The 13,236-nt window shown below is 38.5% G+C and overlaps 1 long non-coding RNA gene across 19 annotated transcripts in view; it reads left to right on the forward strand.

The window, feature by feature from the left end:
- The window catches only part of LOC122564379 (uncharacterized), a 231,353-nt gene that overhangs the window by 109,911 nt on the left and 108,206 nt on the right, over positions 1 to 13,236 (forward strand). For 12 of the 19 annotated variants that reach the window (XR_015752848.1, XR_015752853.1, XR_015752855.1 and 9 more), the window contains exon 2: positions 3,214 to 3,258. The exons of 1 other annotated variant lie outside the window; for it this stretch is intronic. This is a non-coding gene — a long non-coding RNA (uncharacterized LOC122564379). Of the gene's footprint in view, positions 1 to 3,213; positions 3,281 to 3,596; positions 6,368 to 13,236 lie in introns of those variants that run through there. 6 more of the 19 variants (XR_015752870.1, XR_015752856.1, XR_015752867.1 and 3 more) reach the window with 2 other exon arrangements.

Here is a 13,236-nt window from a genome sequence, read left to right on the forward strand (position 1 = left end):
TTTGCCTTGCATGGTTTTAGCAAGCCCTACCTATTTATACTCTGTTTACTTTGAAATAAAGGCCAAAGGGTTGGATGCATTGGATGACTGGGCAAGATTGTTTTGCATATTGTTTGCCTTAAATAGATATGTCCCATGTTATGTGATTACATTCTATAAGTGTTGTATCCAGAAGTAACATAATCAATTTTCTATTTGGTGATTGATAGAAATCACATCCTGTGCCTGTAAGTTATGGCACATACTGCCGATTTACATAGCTTAGTGTGTAGATAATCTCAAATTGTTTTGGACAATCTTCTGCATTTTAGTCTCTGGCAAACATAATAAAGTATACGTAATCCTATTTATACATAGAACAATTTTTGATTCTGCATCTGTACTACTAAGCACAATACAAATGCATTACAGTGAGTCCTCAAGTAAAGATATAGTTGTATTCCAGAAAAGTGCAACTTTAAGCGAAATTGCTTTAAGCAAATCACATAATCTTACTAAGCTGATGTAAAAGCTACAGTAAGGTCCGCGAGTACTTCCCTGATGAGAAAATGAATACAGTAAAACAATATACACTGTATGTTGAAATGCTTTTATCACTAACTTACACCTTGGAAAATCAAAAACCCCTGTAACATGTAAAATGAAATAAATTTTTAAAAGTATTTAAAACGTACACTCTGATAGCTTGCTACTTACCACAAATCTGCTCTCGATCTTGCTTCCAGACTCTCGTGTTCACCACATATCCTGCTTTCTGATGCCCTGTCCTTTGTAGAGCCTTTCTGTCACTGAGCCATGATTCACAGTTTCTTCCAATCCCTAATTCATTCTCTTGATACTGAGTCTCCAATTGACAGACTTTCCTGCACTGTAACCCAGTGAATCCACCTACTTGCTGCAATCCCTTCAACTAGTGGCCTCTACCAGTCCCTGACTCACCCTCTTGCTAATTCTTTCTCTCATCGAACCTCCTAATCCCAGATTGACACATTCTCAGCTTTGTTCTCTTGAACCATTGCTGTGAGTGAGGGCTCTGGAAATGAGTGGTGAGAAGCAAAACAGGCATATTTGAAGCTCTCAATGAGTGTTTGGGAAAGTGAAACATCAAATGTGAGAATCAGGGAGCAGGAGGTTCAATGAGAGGCAGCGTCAGCAAGACTGTGAATTAGGGAGCAACAAAGGCTGCAAGTCAAGGCCTCAGTAGCAAGAAGGAGGGTTTGGGAGTGGAAAATGTGACAAGCAGAATGTTCAGTAGCAAGAGAAAGGATCTTTGACCAGGGAAGACCATAAGTCATAGTCTTGGTAACAAGAAAATGGATGAATGATTGGGAGAGGCTGTGAGTTGGCAGATCAGCAGCAGCAGAACGATACTTGACCAGGGATAGTTACAAGCCAATGTTGGCAGCAAGAGGATAGGTTAATGAATGGGGGAGACCACAAGTTGAAACCAATCGTGTGGAGATGGGTTAGGAAGTGGGAGAGGCCACAAATTGGAAGGTCAGAAACAAGAAAAAGGATGAGGGAGCAACCAAAATGGTGAAACTGTCAATGCTAAATGAGAATATAGGCCCCATTAACTGGTAAATGCGAAAGCAGAACAGTGTGAAACAGGGCAGTGAAAAGCAGAACTTGATCAAAAATTAAATCTTAATATAAATAATTATATTAAGCTGTGGCTGTGGGAAACTGGCGTAAAGTGTCAGAGGAATCATGGATATATGTGGGCAGGGACTGAACCACGGGAGAAAAGACTGAGTCAAGGTAGGCTAGTATTTGTATACTTTACCCCAAAATAGTATTTTGACTATTCATACTATTTTTGATTTAGCTGTGCAAGTTTTGATTTTGAACTAAGGGTATAATCACAGATAGTCAAATTCACCAATATCAATTTGTTCTACATTTAGCCATCGCTATTAACTGTGTTCATATTTTCTCTGCTAGAAAGTTCTGCAATGCATCAAAAGGTTGACAAGCAAAGCCTGAAGATGTTTCCATGTTCAATAGCACCAAAGTGATAACAGCCTCAATCACATCCTGCACCTCACCCCAGGAAAATATGAATATAGGCATTCTGAAATTAAGGCAGAAACTGTAAATGCTGAAAAAAATACATGGAGTCAGTCAAATCTGCAAGTTTAGTTTTAATCCTTTATTAATCTAATAAAATAAACTTGGCAATTTCATTTATCATTACACTGTCAATTAATTGATCATTTAATACCATCAGCAGTTTCAGGTACTTTGCATTATTTCAGCTGTTAGGAGTGATGACATCTAATACAGTGCTAGTACTAGGGTCTGTCATTGTTGAAGATAAGTAAGTTTTGAGTTTATATTCAGTGTCACTGATCATCAAATGAGTACAGATACACAATTTGCAACAATGGTTCTGCACGCTGATTGGAGAGCTGATGGAATCCCATGTTGCTTCTTTCTGGGAGGTCAAGGCAATTACAATATAATCAGATCGTCATTTGAGCAGCCTTGGCAATATGGCTGGCAGCTCTCCAGTGCTGCCAACATCACTGGCAGTAATGCTACTGGCTGTATTGAACTCACTGGATCATCGCTGAATCCTGAGGTAGATGTGGGTATGGGCAGGATAGGGGATTGCACGGTCAACAGCAAGGGTGGGTACGAGAAGTCAGAAGCCAGAGCAAGAATTGGCTTTCAGAGAGTCACTTCCCTTCCTTGTACTGGGTCCCTTAATTAACACAGTGCCTATGGGTGAGGTCACCAACCCTCTTCCTAAACTCCCACGAGGTCATGGGCAAAATGATTTACTAGCTGGGCTTTCCATAAGTTCTCTGCCTGCTGCTGATTGAATACTGAATGGGAGGAATACCCTCCATCTTTCCTGCCTGGGTTCAGTGTACAGAGGTGGGAAGGTGGCAAAGTCCCCAACCTCACATCCTCCCATCCACTCAAGCACACCCCTTGTCTCCAAACCTGTACATAATTGCAAATTTAATTTTATATATTTTTAGACAAATTCTGCATTCTGTTCAGATGATATCTCCTCTTAATGGTTTCTGATTCTCAAGTTTTCAGCTTCCCCTCCCTCCATGTTTCAATCCCGATAGAGGGTTGTTGTATATGTGGTGAATGAACAAACGGCAAGAAGATTTAATCAGATTTCTAGTGAAATATTATGTCCAAAATTTTCAGATACAAATTCACTTACTGTCTGTACTTTTATTTTTATTTCAGATTTCTGGGCTTCACAGTTTTCTTCTTACTTGAAGCCATTCACTGGTGAGTTCAGGAACAAAAAAAGGCAAATATAATTTCTTATCCATTTAGCAAAATTGTATTTTTATAGAACTGGGCTATCGACCCCTGTTAGGACAATTAAATGTTAAGCGCTCCTGCAGTTATTCAGCTTTTTCATGGATCACTAACTCAGGCATTCAAAATAAGTTGACAAGCCAAATCTAAAAGTGCATACAAGTTCTGTCCATTTCACTGCAGTGGTTCCTTAACAGTGGAATAAAAACATTTGACAGTGAGCATAATTACAATGAGCTAATATGTTAATTATTTTTCATCTGGGAGACAGAAAGGGTGTTTATGTTTAAATTTCTGTTTTGCAGAGAGTGAAGGCGGGCTTGATGCAACTGAATAGGAACAAAACGTCTTATTGTGTTAGGGAAGTCAGGCTGGAATCACACTGAAAAGAACTCCTTGTCACGAAAAGTACTCCATCTGCAATCAGATGAATAGGCTGCATGCGTATGTGTCTCAGCCTCAGGTCTAATAGACTGGCAATCTGATTTTAACTTGTAATTTGTGTTTTCTTCTGTTGCCAGAACTGGCAGATGCAAGAGGGTGTCCGTTAATGTTCAAGTTCATTACTCCCTTCCAAAAGACGTCTGAGCTGATCATAATTGCAGAAAGAGTTTGATCTTGAACTCTTTATACCTGCATTACAGCTTGCCTTCATAGCTTGGTACAATTGTGGTTTTCTTTATCAGCTTTTTTAAGACAGAAACTGCTGCTTCAAAGTAAAGAGTTGACCATCACTTGCTAAATCTACAATGTAGCAATAATGCTATATAGATTATTTATAACAATATATAAAGTTTTTTTTGTGAATTGTCAGAACTTTTATTGACATTAAAACATTTTGAAATCAACTGCATAAAATGAGTAATTTAGGTATGCAGGTGTCTGAAGAATTGGTTTACTATTTAATACCATTCATAGCTAGCCCTCTTCACTTAATTGTTACCAGAATCATTATAACCAAAATCAATTTAACCTGCGTACCAAAGATCAAATGCTTTAAAATGTAGAAGTATTTTTTTTTTACCATTGTGGAGGCAAAAGAAAATGTCAAGTGATAGGAATCCAAAGTAAAAATTGCACATAGAAGAAGACAAAGGTAATCCAATCAGAATGCATGTTGAAGTTACATATTCAGTTAGCTTTTCTTTCAGATTTATTTTTATTCAAGGCCATTTTTAAGTACTTGATTGTATTGTTTTCCTGTATGCTGTGATTTTCTGTAATTAAGTTTCAGTTCCCTAGCTTTGATTATTAAAAAAAGTGTTTATACAATATTTTCATATTCACAAAAAAACTTTTGAATTGTGGTAATTGTTTTGGTAAATCTGGCAGAAAGTCTGCATGCAGCCAGATCAGACAACTAGCACAAAAAAATCGTGGCCAAGGTACAGGAGACTTCTCTTCTTTGAATAATGCCATAGTGTCATTAACATCCATGTAAACAGGCAGACAGGGCCTCAAGTTTTAATGTTTCATCCAAGTGTCAGAAGCTCTAACAATTCAGTATTTCCTCAGTACACCTCTCAATAAGGATCTTGTAAAATTGCAAAAATTGATAACTGCAAAGTGATAACTGAGAAATGACAATTTATACACATGTATTAACAACAAAATAACAGGAAACAGTGACAGGGCTAGGTTTGACTGATGTTGTAGAAAAGGCACTGAGCTGTGAATGCAAAAATGCCAATTTACTCAGCCTAAACATTGTGTAAGGAACTATACCAACCTGGATGCAGAGATGATCGAGGGTCAGGGTTGCGTGGTATAATAGAAGTTGCATGAAATATAATAGAAATGGTCTTCCAAATCCATTTTGACTGATCTCAAAAAGATCAAAGGGAAGGTGGAGGAAGGGGACGTAGGCCCAGGCCTTGACATCCTCCCATCCACAACATTCCCACTTGCACAGCCACTGAAAAAGTTTTGTATTCTTTTGAGTACTTAGAAGGTGGTGGTGAGCCACTTCCTGGGACTGCTGAGGTATATGGTGTGTAAAAGTGAAGCAGCTTGTAACATTTCAAAGATGTGACAAGTACTTCAATCCTCTAATCGGATGGAATTATTTTAACATATATTATAATGAAGCTACGCAATACATAGAAGAACAGTCTAGTGTAAAATTATTTATTTGGAGAGTGGCTAATTGCAGTGGAGTGAGACCATAACTCTGCCAGGTCAATAAGATTCAAAGATTAACAAGCAGAATTGTAAAAGAACTATAGGTTCTCTTTAAAAAGGCTAAAATTCTGGTTCAGTTAAGGTTCATTTCCATGAAGGTGACAGATGAGCCAACTAAGAGAAAATGAGGACGGCAGATGCTGGAGATCAGAGCTTAAAAATGTGTTGCTGGAAAAGCGCAGCAGGTCATGCAGCATCAACCAAGAATTCTGTACATAACACAAAAGGTAGAGAATAAGATGAAGCAGAAAGAGAATGCATATGACAGATGCCAGTTTGGTAATTAAGGTGAGAACCACGTTCATTACAAGAACAGAGGAAAAGTGCAAAAGTGAAACAGGAGAGGCTGACATGAGAAGAAAATTAGCAGCTGACATAAAAAAGGAATCCGAAGTTTTCTTTAGTCATTTAAATAGTAAAAAAAAGGTATTAAGAAGAGGGACAAGAGTGATTAGGAACTATAAAGGGGATCTACACATGGTGGCAGTGGATGTAGCTAAGGTACTCAGCGAATTTATTGTATTTGTCTTTACCATTGAAAAACTACCTTGTTTGTACAACTGAAAGTCGTACACAGAGACCTCCCACCTGCAAACTATGAAAGCTCTGACTCAACTAACATCCAAAAACCAAAGAAAAACAAGTTATTGTTACAATCTGAGTGAAAACACAAGCACAACATGAAATCTTAATGTCTTCCTGCAAATACTACTGAATCAAAGTGAACTGTGAATGTAAACTCTTAAATATAATAATTATCCAGAATTGTCTTCTTTGCAGTGCTTGTCAAGACAGTGGTGACTAATTATACAAATCAAAGAATGTTTGTATTTATAGTATTTTAAATGCTAAAATTATACCTTTAGATAAAGTACACGTATGATCTTGAATTCTATTTAATTGTCATATGCTCATTTTTGGGACCTGACAGTTCAATTGATATATTTATTAAAATGGAAACCAAGTTTTAGAACTTGCAGGATTGAAAACCCACAACCAAGAATCCAGAACTGAATTGATCTAATTGTACACAAACCCCATAAGGTCATTTACTGGCAGCAAGTTTGTAAAATACCTGTGATTTGATTGAATACTTTAGATTTCCATACTCAAGTGTTGATACAAAACAATTAGAGATCAGATTTTTGAGAAATGTTGCATGTCACTTAACCTACACTCCAAACTTACTCGAGCATTATCAGATCATGGAATAATTTCAATTCAAAGTTTGTGTGAAGATTTGTAGCTCGGGTGCTCGTTGCTGTGGTTCTGTTCATCGAGCTGAGAATTTGTGTTGCAGATGTTTCGTCCCCTGTCTAGGTGACATCCTCAGTGCTTGGGAGCCTCCAGTGAAGCGCTTCTGTGACGTTTCCTCTGGCATTTATAGTGGTTTGTACCTGCCGCTTTCGGTTGTCAGTTCCAGCTGTCCGTTGAAGTGGTAGCAACATGAATTCGACTGGGACAACACGACTATTATAGGACAAGCCAAACAGAGAACAGCCAGGGAATTCCTAGAGGCATGGCACTTATCCACAGATTCAATCAATAATCACATCGACCTAGACCCAATATACCGACCACTGCAACGGACTGCTGGAACTGACACCCGGAAGTGGCAGAGACAAAACCACTATAAATGCTGGAGAAAAGATCACAGAAGTGCTTCACCGGAGGCTCCCAAGCACTGAGGATGTCACCTAGACAGGGGACGAAACGTCTGCAACACAAATTCCCAGCTCGGCGAACAGAACCATAGTTTCAATTTGGAATCAATTTAAGAATTGTTTAAAAATCTTCATCATATTTCTAGATTGCATCAGCTCATTTTCATCAAGTACAACATACTATTTTGTCATATGTTTTATGCACCATATAAGAACATGACAGTTGCAAAATTACGTGTACTTATATAGCACCCTAGACGGCAGCAGAAAGGAAAGTTTGGGCCTTTGAATTTTAAAACAATGAGGTGATCCTATTAAAACATATAAGATCCTCAGGCAAATAATAAAGGGATGTTTCCCCTTGTGTCAGAGACTAGAACTAGGGGATTGCAGTTTTAAAACAGAATAGTTTCTCATTATAGATAGAAAGAAGATTTCTTTCTCAGTGTTGTTTTGGGGTTGGATTTTAATTTCGCAAAGATCCGTGAAAGCAGATTCATTGAATGCCTTTAAAGCTGAGTTGTTTAGGTTCTTAGCTGAAAAGGGAGTCAGAGTACAGACAGGTAGAGGCCTTAAACAATTCAACCATAATCTAATTGAATGGCAAGCAAGCATGGGGAGACCAAATAGACTCTTCTTGCGCTCAATGTGTATGTTTTTAATGTGCACAAAAAAACACAACATCGACACAAACAGCCAATATGAGTTGTATTGATACATGTCATCTGCAGGCATGGATTCCAGCTCTATTTACCCACTTTATCATACCATATTTCAGCATGAAATAGGATTATAAAAAAGGCAACTGCTACCAAGCCTGTAATACAATACAGCCATTGTACTAAAACATTATCGCATATTGATGCATAAATCAACCCAAATAAACAGGTAATCAAAACTATAAATGCTAAGTCTTCGTATGTAATAACCTTTGAATGAATAGAGTCATAGAGTCCTTTACCATGGAGACAGGCCCTTTGGCCCAAACTGGTCCATGCCAAACAAAATTTACGTTTACCCTAACCCCATTTTCCTGCACCTGACCCCTATCCTTCTAATCCTTTCTTATCCATGTATTTGTCCAAATGCCTTTTAAATGTTGTTAATGTATCTGCCTCAACCACTTCCACTGGCAGCTCATTCCATATGTGTACCACCCTCTGATTAAAAAAAAGTTGCCCCTCAGATTCCCTTTTATTCTTTTCCCTCTAACTTTAAACTGATGCCCTCCAGTCTTCAATTCCCCAAACCTGGGAAAAAGATTGAGTGCATTCACTCTATCCATGCCTCTCATGATGTTTTATACCTCTATAAGGTCCCCCCTCAGTCCCCGACGCTCTAAAGAAAAAAAGTTTTAGCTTGCCCAACCTCTCCCTATAACTAAGACCAATGAGTCCAGGCAACATCCTTGCAAATTTCTTCTGCATTCTTTCCAATTTAATAACATCCTTCCTATAGCATGATGACCAAAACTGAACACAATACTCCAAGTGCAGCCTCACCAACATCCTGTATAACTGACACATAACTTCCCAACTTCTATACTCAATGCGCTGACTGAGGAAGGCCAGTGTGCCAAAAGTCTTCTTCACTGCCCTTTGTACCTGTGACTCCACTTTCAAAGAACTGTGAACCTGAACTCGAAGACCCCTCTGTTCCACTACACTCCTTAAGACCCTACCATTCACCATGAAACTCCGACCTAGAATTGACTTTCGAAAATGCAAGACCTCACACTTATCTATATTAAACTCCATTTGCCACTTCTTAGCCCACTTCCGCAGCTGATCAAGGTCCTGCTGCAATTTCTGATAACCTTCCTCACTGTCCACGATACCATTTATTTTAATGTCATCTGCAAACTTAGTAATCATGTCTTGCGCATTCTCATCCAAATCATTGATATAGATAACAAACAGTAATGGGCCCAGCACTGACCCCTGAGGCACTTCACTAGTCACAGGCCTCCAGTCCGACAAGCATTCTTCCACTATTACCCTCTGCTTCCTACCATTAAGCCAATTGTGTATTCAATTTGTCAGCTCCCTTTGGATTCCATGCGATCTAACCTTCCAGAGCAGCTTACCATGTGGAACTTATCGAAGGCTTTACTGAAATTCATATAGACTCTGTCTGCCACCTTGCCCTGGTCACTTCAACAAAGAATGCTAACAAATTTGTGAGGCATGATCTCCCACTCACAAAGCCATGCTGACTACTCCTAATCAAACCCTGTTTACCCAAATGTGTATCTTACCTCTCAGAATCTTCTCAAGTAACTTACCTACCACAGATGTTAGGCCTACTGGTCTATAGTTCCTAGATTTTTCTTTGCAGCCCTTCTTGAATAATGGCACAACATTCGTTACCCTCCACTCTTCTGGGACCTTGCCTCAGAACAAAGATACTGATCACGATTCATCACTTGTTCTAAATAACAATTTTTCAAGGAAGAAATAATTAATAAAATTTGAGTAACATTAACAACATTTAATATATGCCAACTTTTCAATGTTTTATGATGTCTACTGTAATATTGATTTGGCCTGAAAACTTATTGAATTTGTAAAACTGTCTTGCTAAAATGTTGTGCTCAAAGCATCCTTCCCTTCCTCACTTTTCTTCAGCTCAGATACTAGCAGTTGGCTTTGAATGAAAAAACATAACAATTTGCAAACAAATGGTATATTATAATCCAACCATCATTGTAGGTTATAGCACCTTTGTCATAAACAGAGGATCCTAAGTTCAAATCACAGTGGTGCCTCTCTCACTGTCCTTTGAAAAATGGTTTGAAAGGGGCTCCTGTGACACAGTGATAGTATTGCTAACTCAAAGTATTACCTGCCCCAGAGATATGTCTGAATAGATTAACTTAAAGTTATTTTTAATAATATATCTGTTAGTATTTATATAGCAGGAATCTTTTGTTCAAGTATACAAGTTATACAAATCAGATGCATATGATGGAATTTAAGGCCCTCCACTGTGGTGAGTTTAGTGTTGAAGGTTTTAATTTTGTGGGAGAATGACCAGTATGGTTCCCATGTTTTTCGTGCCTCTATTGAGAATATTTGTGCATGGCAATTAATAGCATTTAAGGGCTACAACCCGTAGCTGGTGATATTAACCCAGTAGTGGGCAAGAGGGCTATTATGTGGACAGCATGACGAGGAAACCCATGCAATGTTGCTTGTGGTCTTCTGGGTGGGGAGAGTGAGTGTGCCTTTATTCAAAAGCACTCAGTGCATAATCAAGGGACCCTCTCTGAGGAGGTTGGTGCACCTACTGATAATCTCCCCAACTCCCTTTCCTGCAAATATCCTTCTGTTATCACTCATCTGCTGCTTGGGATTCAGAAACAATACTTGGTCTTGGGTCGCTGCAATATTCGCAACAGCCACTGTTCCCCAGTAGCAATGTTGAACAATAAAGCTGGGGGGCTTCTGATTTGCTAGCAGCACCCAGGGTTTGGGACTTCCACCCTGGAGTCTTGGATCCTGGGGAAGGCCTGGCAGTGTCTTGCCTGATTTGCACTTAATATGGTAAGCTTTCCTTAAAGGAGAAATGTGGGGGCCTTGCTGGCTCTCCAGCCTATGGTGTGATCCTGGCCACCTCCATTAAATATGGCCCATATACTGCTTGACCACTTTGAGCTTTTCACAGTGTTTACTATTTCATTGGAAGAGGAATAATCTATTTAGTTAGATTATGTTTAATTTGTAACTTAACTTGATCAATACTCCTTTCTCCTTTGGATCTTAATACTTATCCATATTGTTACACTTTATTAGTTGTTAAACTGGCATTTACTCATATAACTGATAATGAATTCTGCAATTCTTTTGTGTTATTTTCAAAACAAATCCACAAAAATACAATCTACTTGGAAGGTTGAGAGTTCAAAGCAATGAAATTCCATGTCGAAAGGAGGTTGTGTTCTCCCATTTTTCAGCCAGAAACCTTGGACTTCTTAGTTACAGGAGACATCACATATCCAATGAGGCTCAAATATAATTGTTCAGTAGCTTCAAATCAATGGAGAAAAATGATGACCTGAAATTCTGTGTCCCCTTATTATCCACCAGCGTAAATCCACAGAAATGCAAAAACATCTTGAAAACAAAAGTGCCTTTCAGGCACTGAGGATCTGTTGAAGTTCTTTGCAACCAATTAGATATGATTTTGAACTATAACCACTGTTGTAATACAGGAAATATGACAAACCATTTCTGGATTATCTGCTTTATTAATGTTGCTTTAAATACATATATTGGCTATGACAATGGAAGAACTACCCTGCACTTCTTTTAAATAGTGCCATTGCATCTTTTATGTCTACCTGAGAGGACAGACAGGACCTTGATGTGATAGGTGCGGTGCTCAAGTAGGTGTTAATCACAGAACCAGCTGTCTCAGGGGCAGGAGTGCCACCAACTTGTAACATCGCTTTCCCATTAGCATTGTACTGAGATCACTGCTGAGCTGCTGCTGGAGTGACGACAGACTGGTAAGCTATGAGTTTACTTTGATACAACGAATAACTTTGAGATGCGTGTGTTTGTTGAAATGATGATGATAAACTAAATAAGATACATTTTTACATTTCACCATTAGGGTAGCATGTGTTGCAGCCCACATAATTTTCAATCAATGATTTTGATGGAATGATATGTGTGTTGTATAATAGGACAGACAAGTCACATCAATATATTACCACTCTGGGAATGAAGACACAAATTTACTCACAACGAATTCTGAGCCCAAATGGACAGAGATTGAGCCACACAAAAAGTGAACTGTCTGTGATAAATATCTCGGAAACTATGACAAAGGGTAATTAATCCCTTGGTCGTAGGGTGTAGAGTTGATGCTGAGAAACTTCAGTGAGTCTTGTTGGGGACAGAGTGACAACTTTTTTTTTTAGAATTATGCCTTGTTCTTTTGCATGAAATCTCTGTTGTATCTTGACAAAACTATTGACAAGTACTTGGTGGCATGGTGGCTCAGTGGTTAGTACTGCTGCCTCACAGCGCCAGGAACCCAGATTTGATTCCAGCCTTGGGCGACTGTCTGTGTGGAGTTTGCACATTCTCCCCATGTCTGTGTGGGTTTGCTCCCACAATCCAAAAGATGTGTTGGTCATTCTAAATTTCCCATAGTGTTAGGTGCATTAGTCAGAGGGAAATGGGTCTGGGTGGGTTACTCTTCAGAGGGTCAGTGTGGACTTGTTGGGCTGAAGGACCTGTTTCCACACTGTAGTGAATCTAATCTAATCAGTTACACTATTACATCTGAAACAAGTAGACCACTATTCCACTCAATAACTTTCAGGTAAGTATTTATTGATCAACTTGCCTTATCAGTGCTAGTTACACGTCATAATTCATTTTCAGTTTATGTGGGGCCTATTGAGTTACTAAATATACCAAACACAGTAATTGTGAAGCTGCTTAAAATTCTCTTCCAAGAGAAAATACTTTAAAATATTGGAGATTTTATTAAATTTCAATATTTAGTATTACAACATATTCTGATGTCAGGTTAAAAAACTTCATTCTCCATAAAAATAGTGGAGGTCTGCATGTCAGGATTATATTCAAGTTTTTAACCATCTCCCAAAATATAGTTCTACTGAAAGGTCTTGTGATTGGCGTTTAGGAAGACCACAACTCCCCCTTAAAAAGTAAATCTTGACTGCTAATTTTCTTTATTCTTCACATTTATTTATTCATTAAATTTTATATACAGGCGAACATACCTCTCATAATATTCTACTCTTATTCAGTTCTCTATTTAAAGGCAGGTCTGACCCAGATAGCCAGGACTTCCTCCATAGATATGGCAAGGATGGAATAACTCAAACTCACCCCAGCCAGAACAAAGATTGAACTGTACAATGTTGGCAAAAACTTGATCCGTATAGACCAAAGTGCCAACTAAATTAAGAATCTCTGTCCCCTCAGAAATGATTGAGTTATTGTGGCAACATACACTTTCTCATGCATCCTGCAGCTACAAATAGTGATGATGGAAGTTCCAATTTTGTTTCCATCACATGACTAACAAGAACACTCTCCCATACTTACTGCCAGCCATT

This window comes from Chiloscyllium plagiosum, unplaced genomic scaffold, assembly GCF_037043375.1.
Source record: "Chiloscyllium plagiosum isolate Xiang-an unplaced genomic scaffold, Cpla_swu_hap1 HiC_scaffold_34, whole genome shotgun sequence".
Taxonomy (NCBI): Eukaryota; Metazoa; Chordata; class Chondrichthyes; order Orectolobiformes; family Hemiscylliidae; genus Chiloscyllium; species Chiloscyllium plagiosum.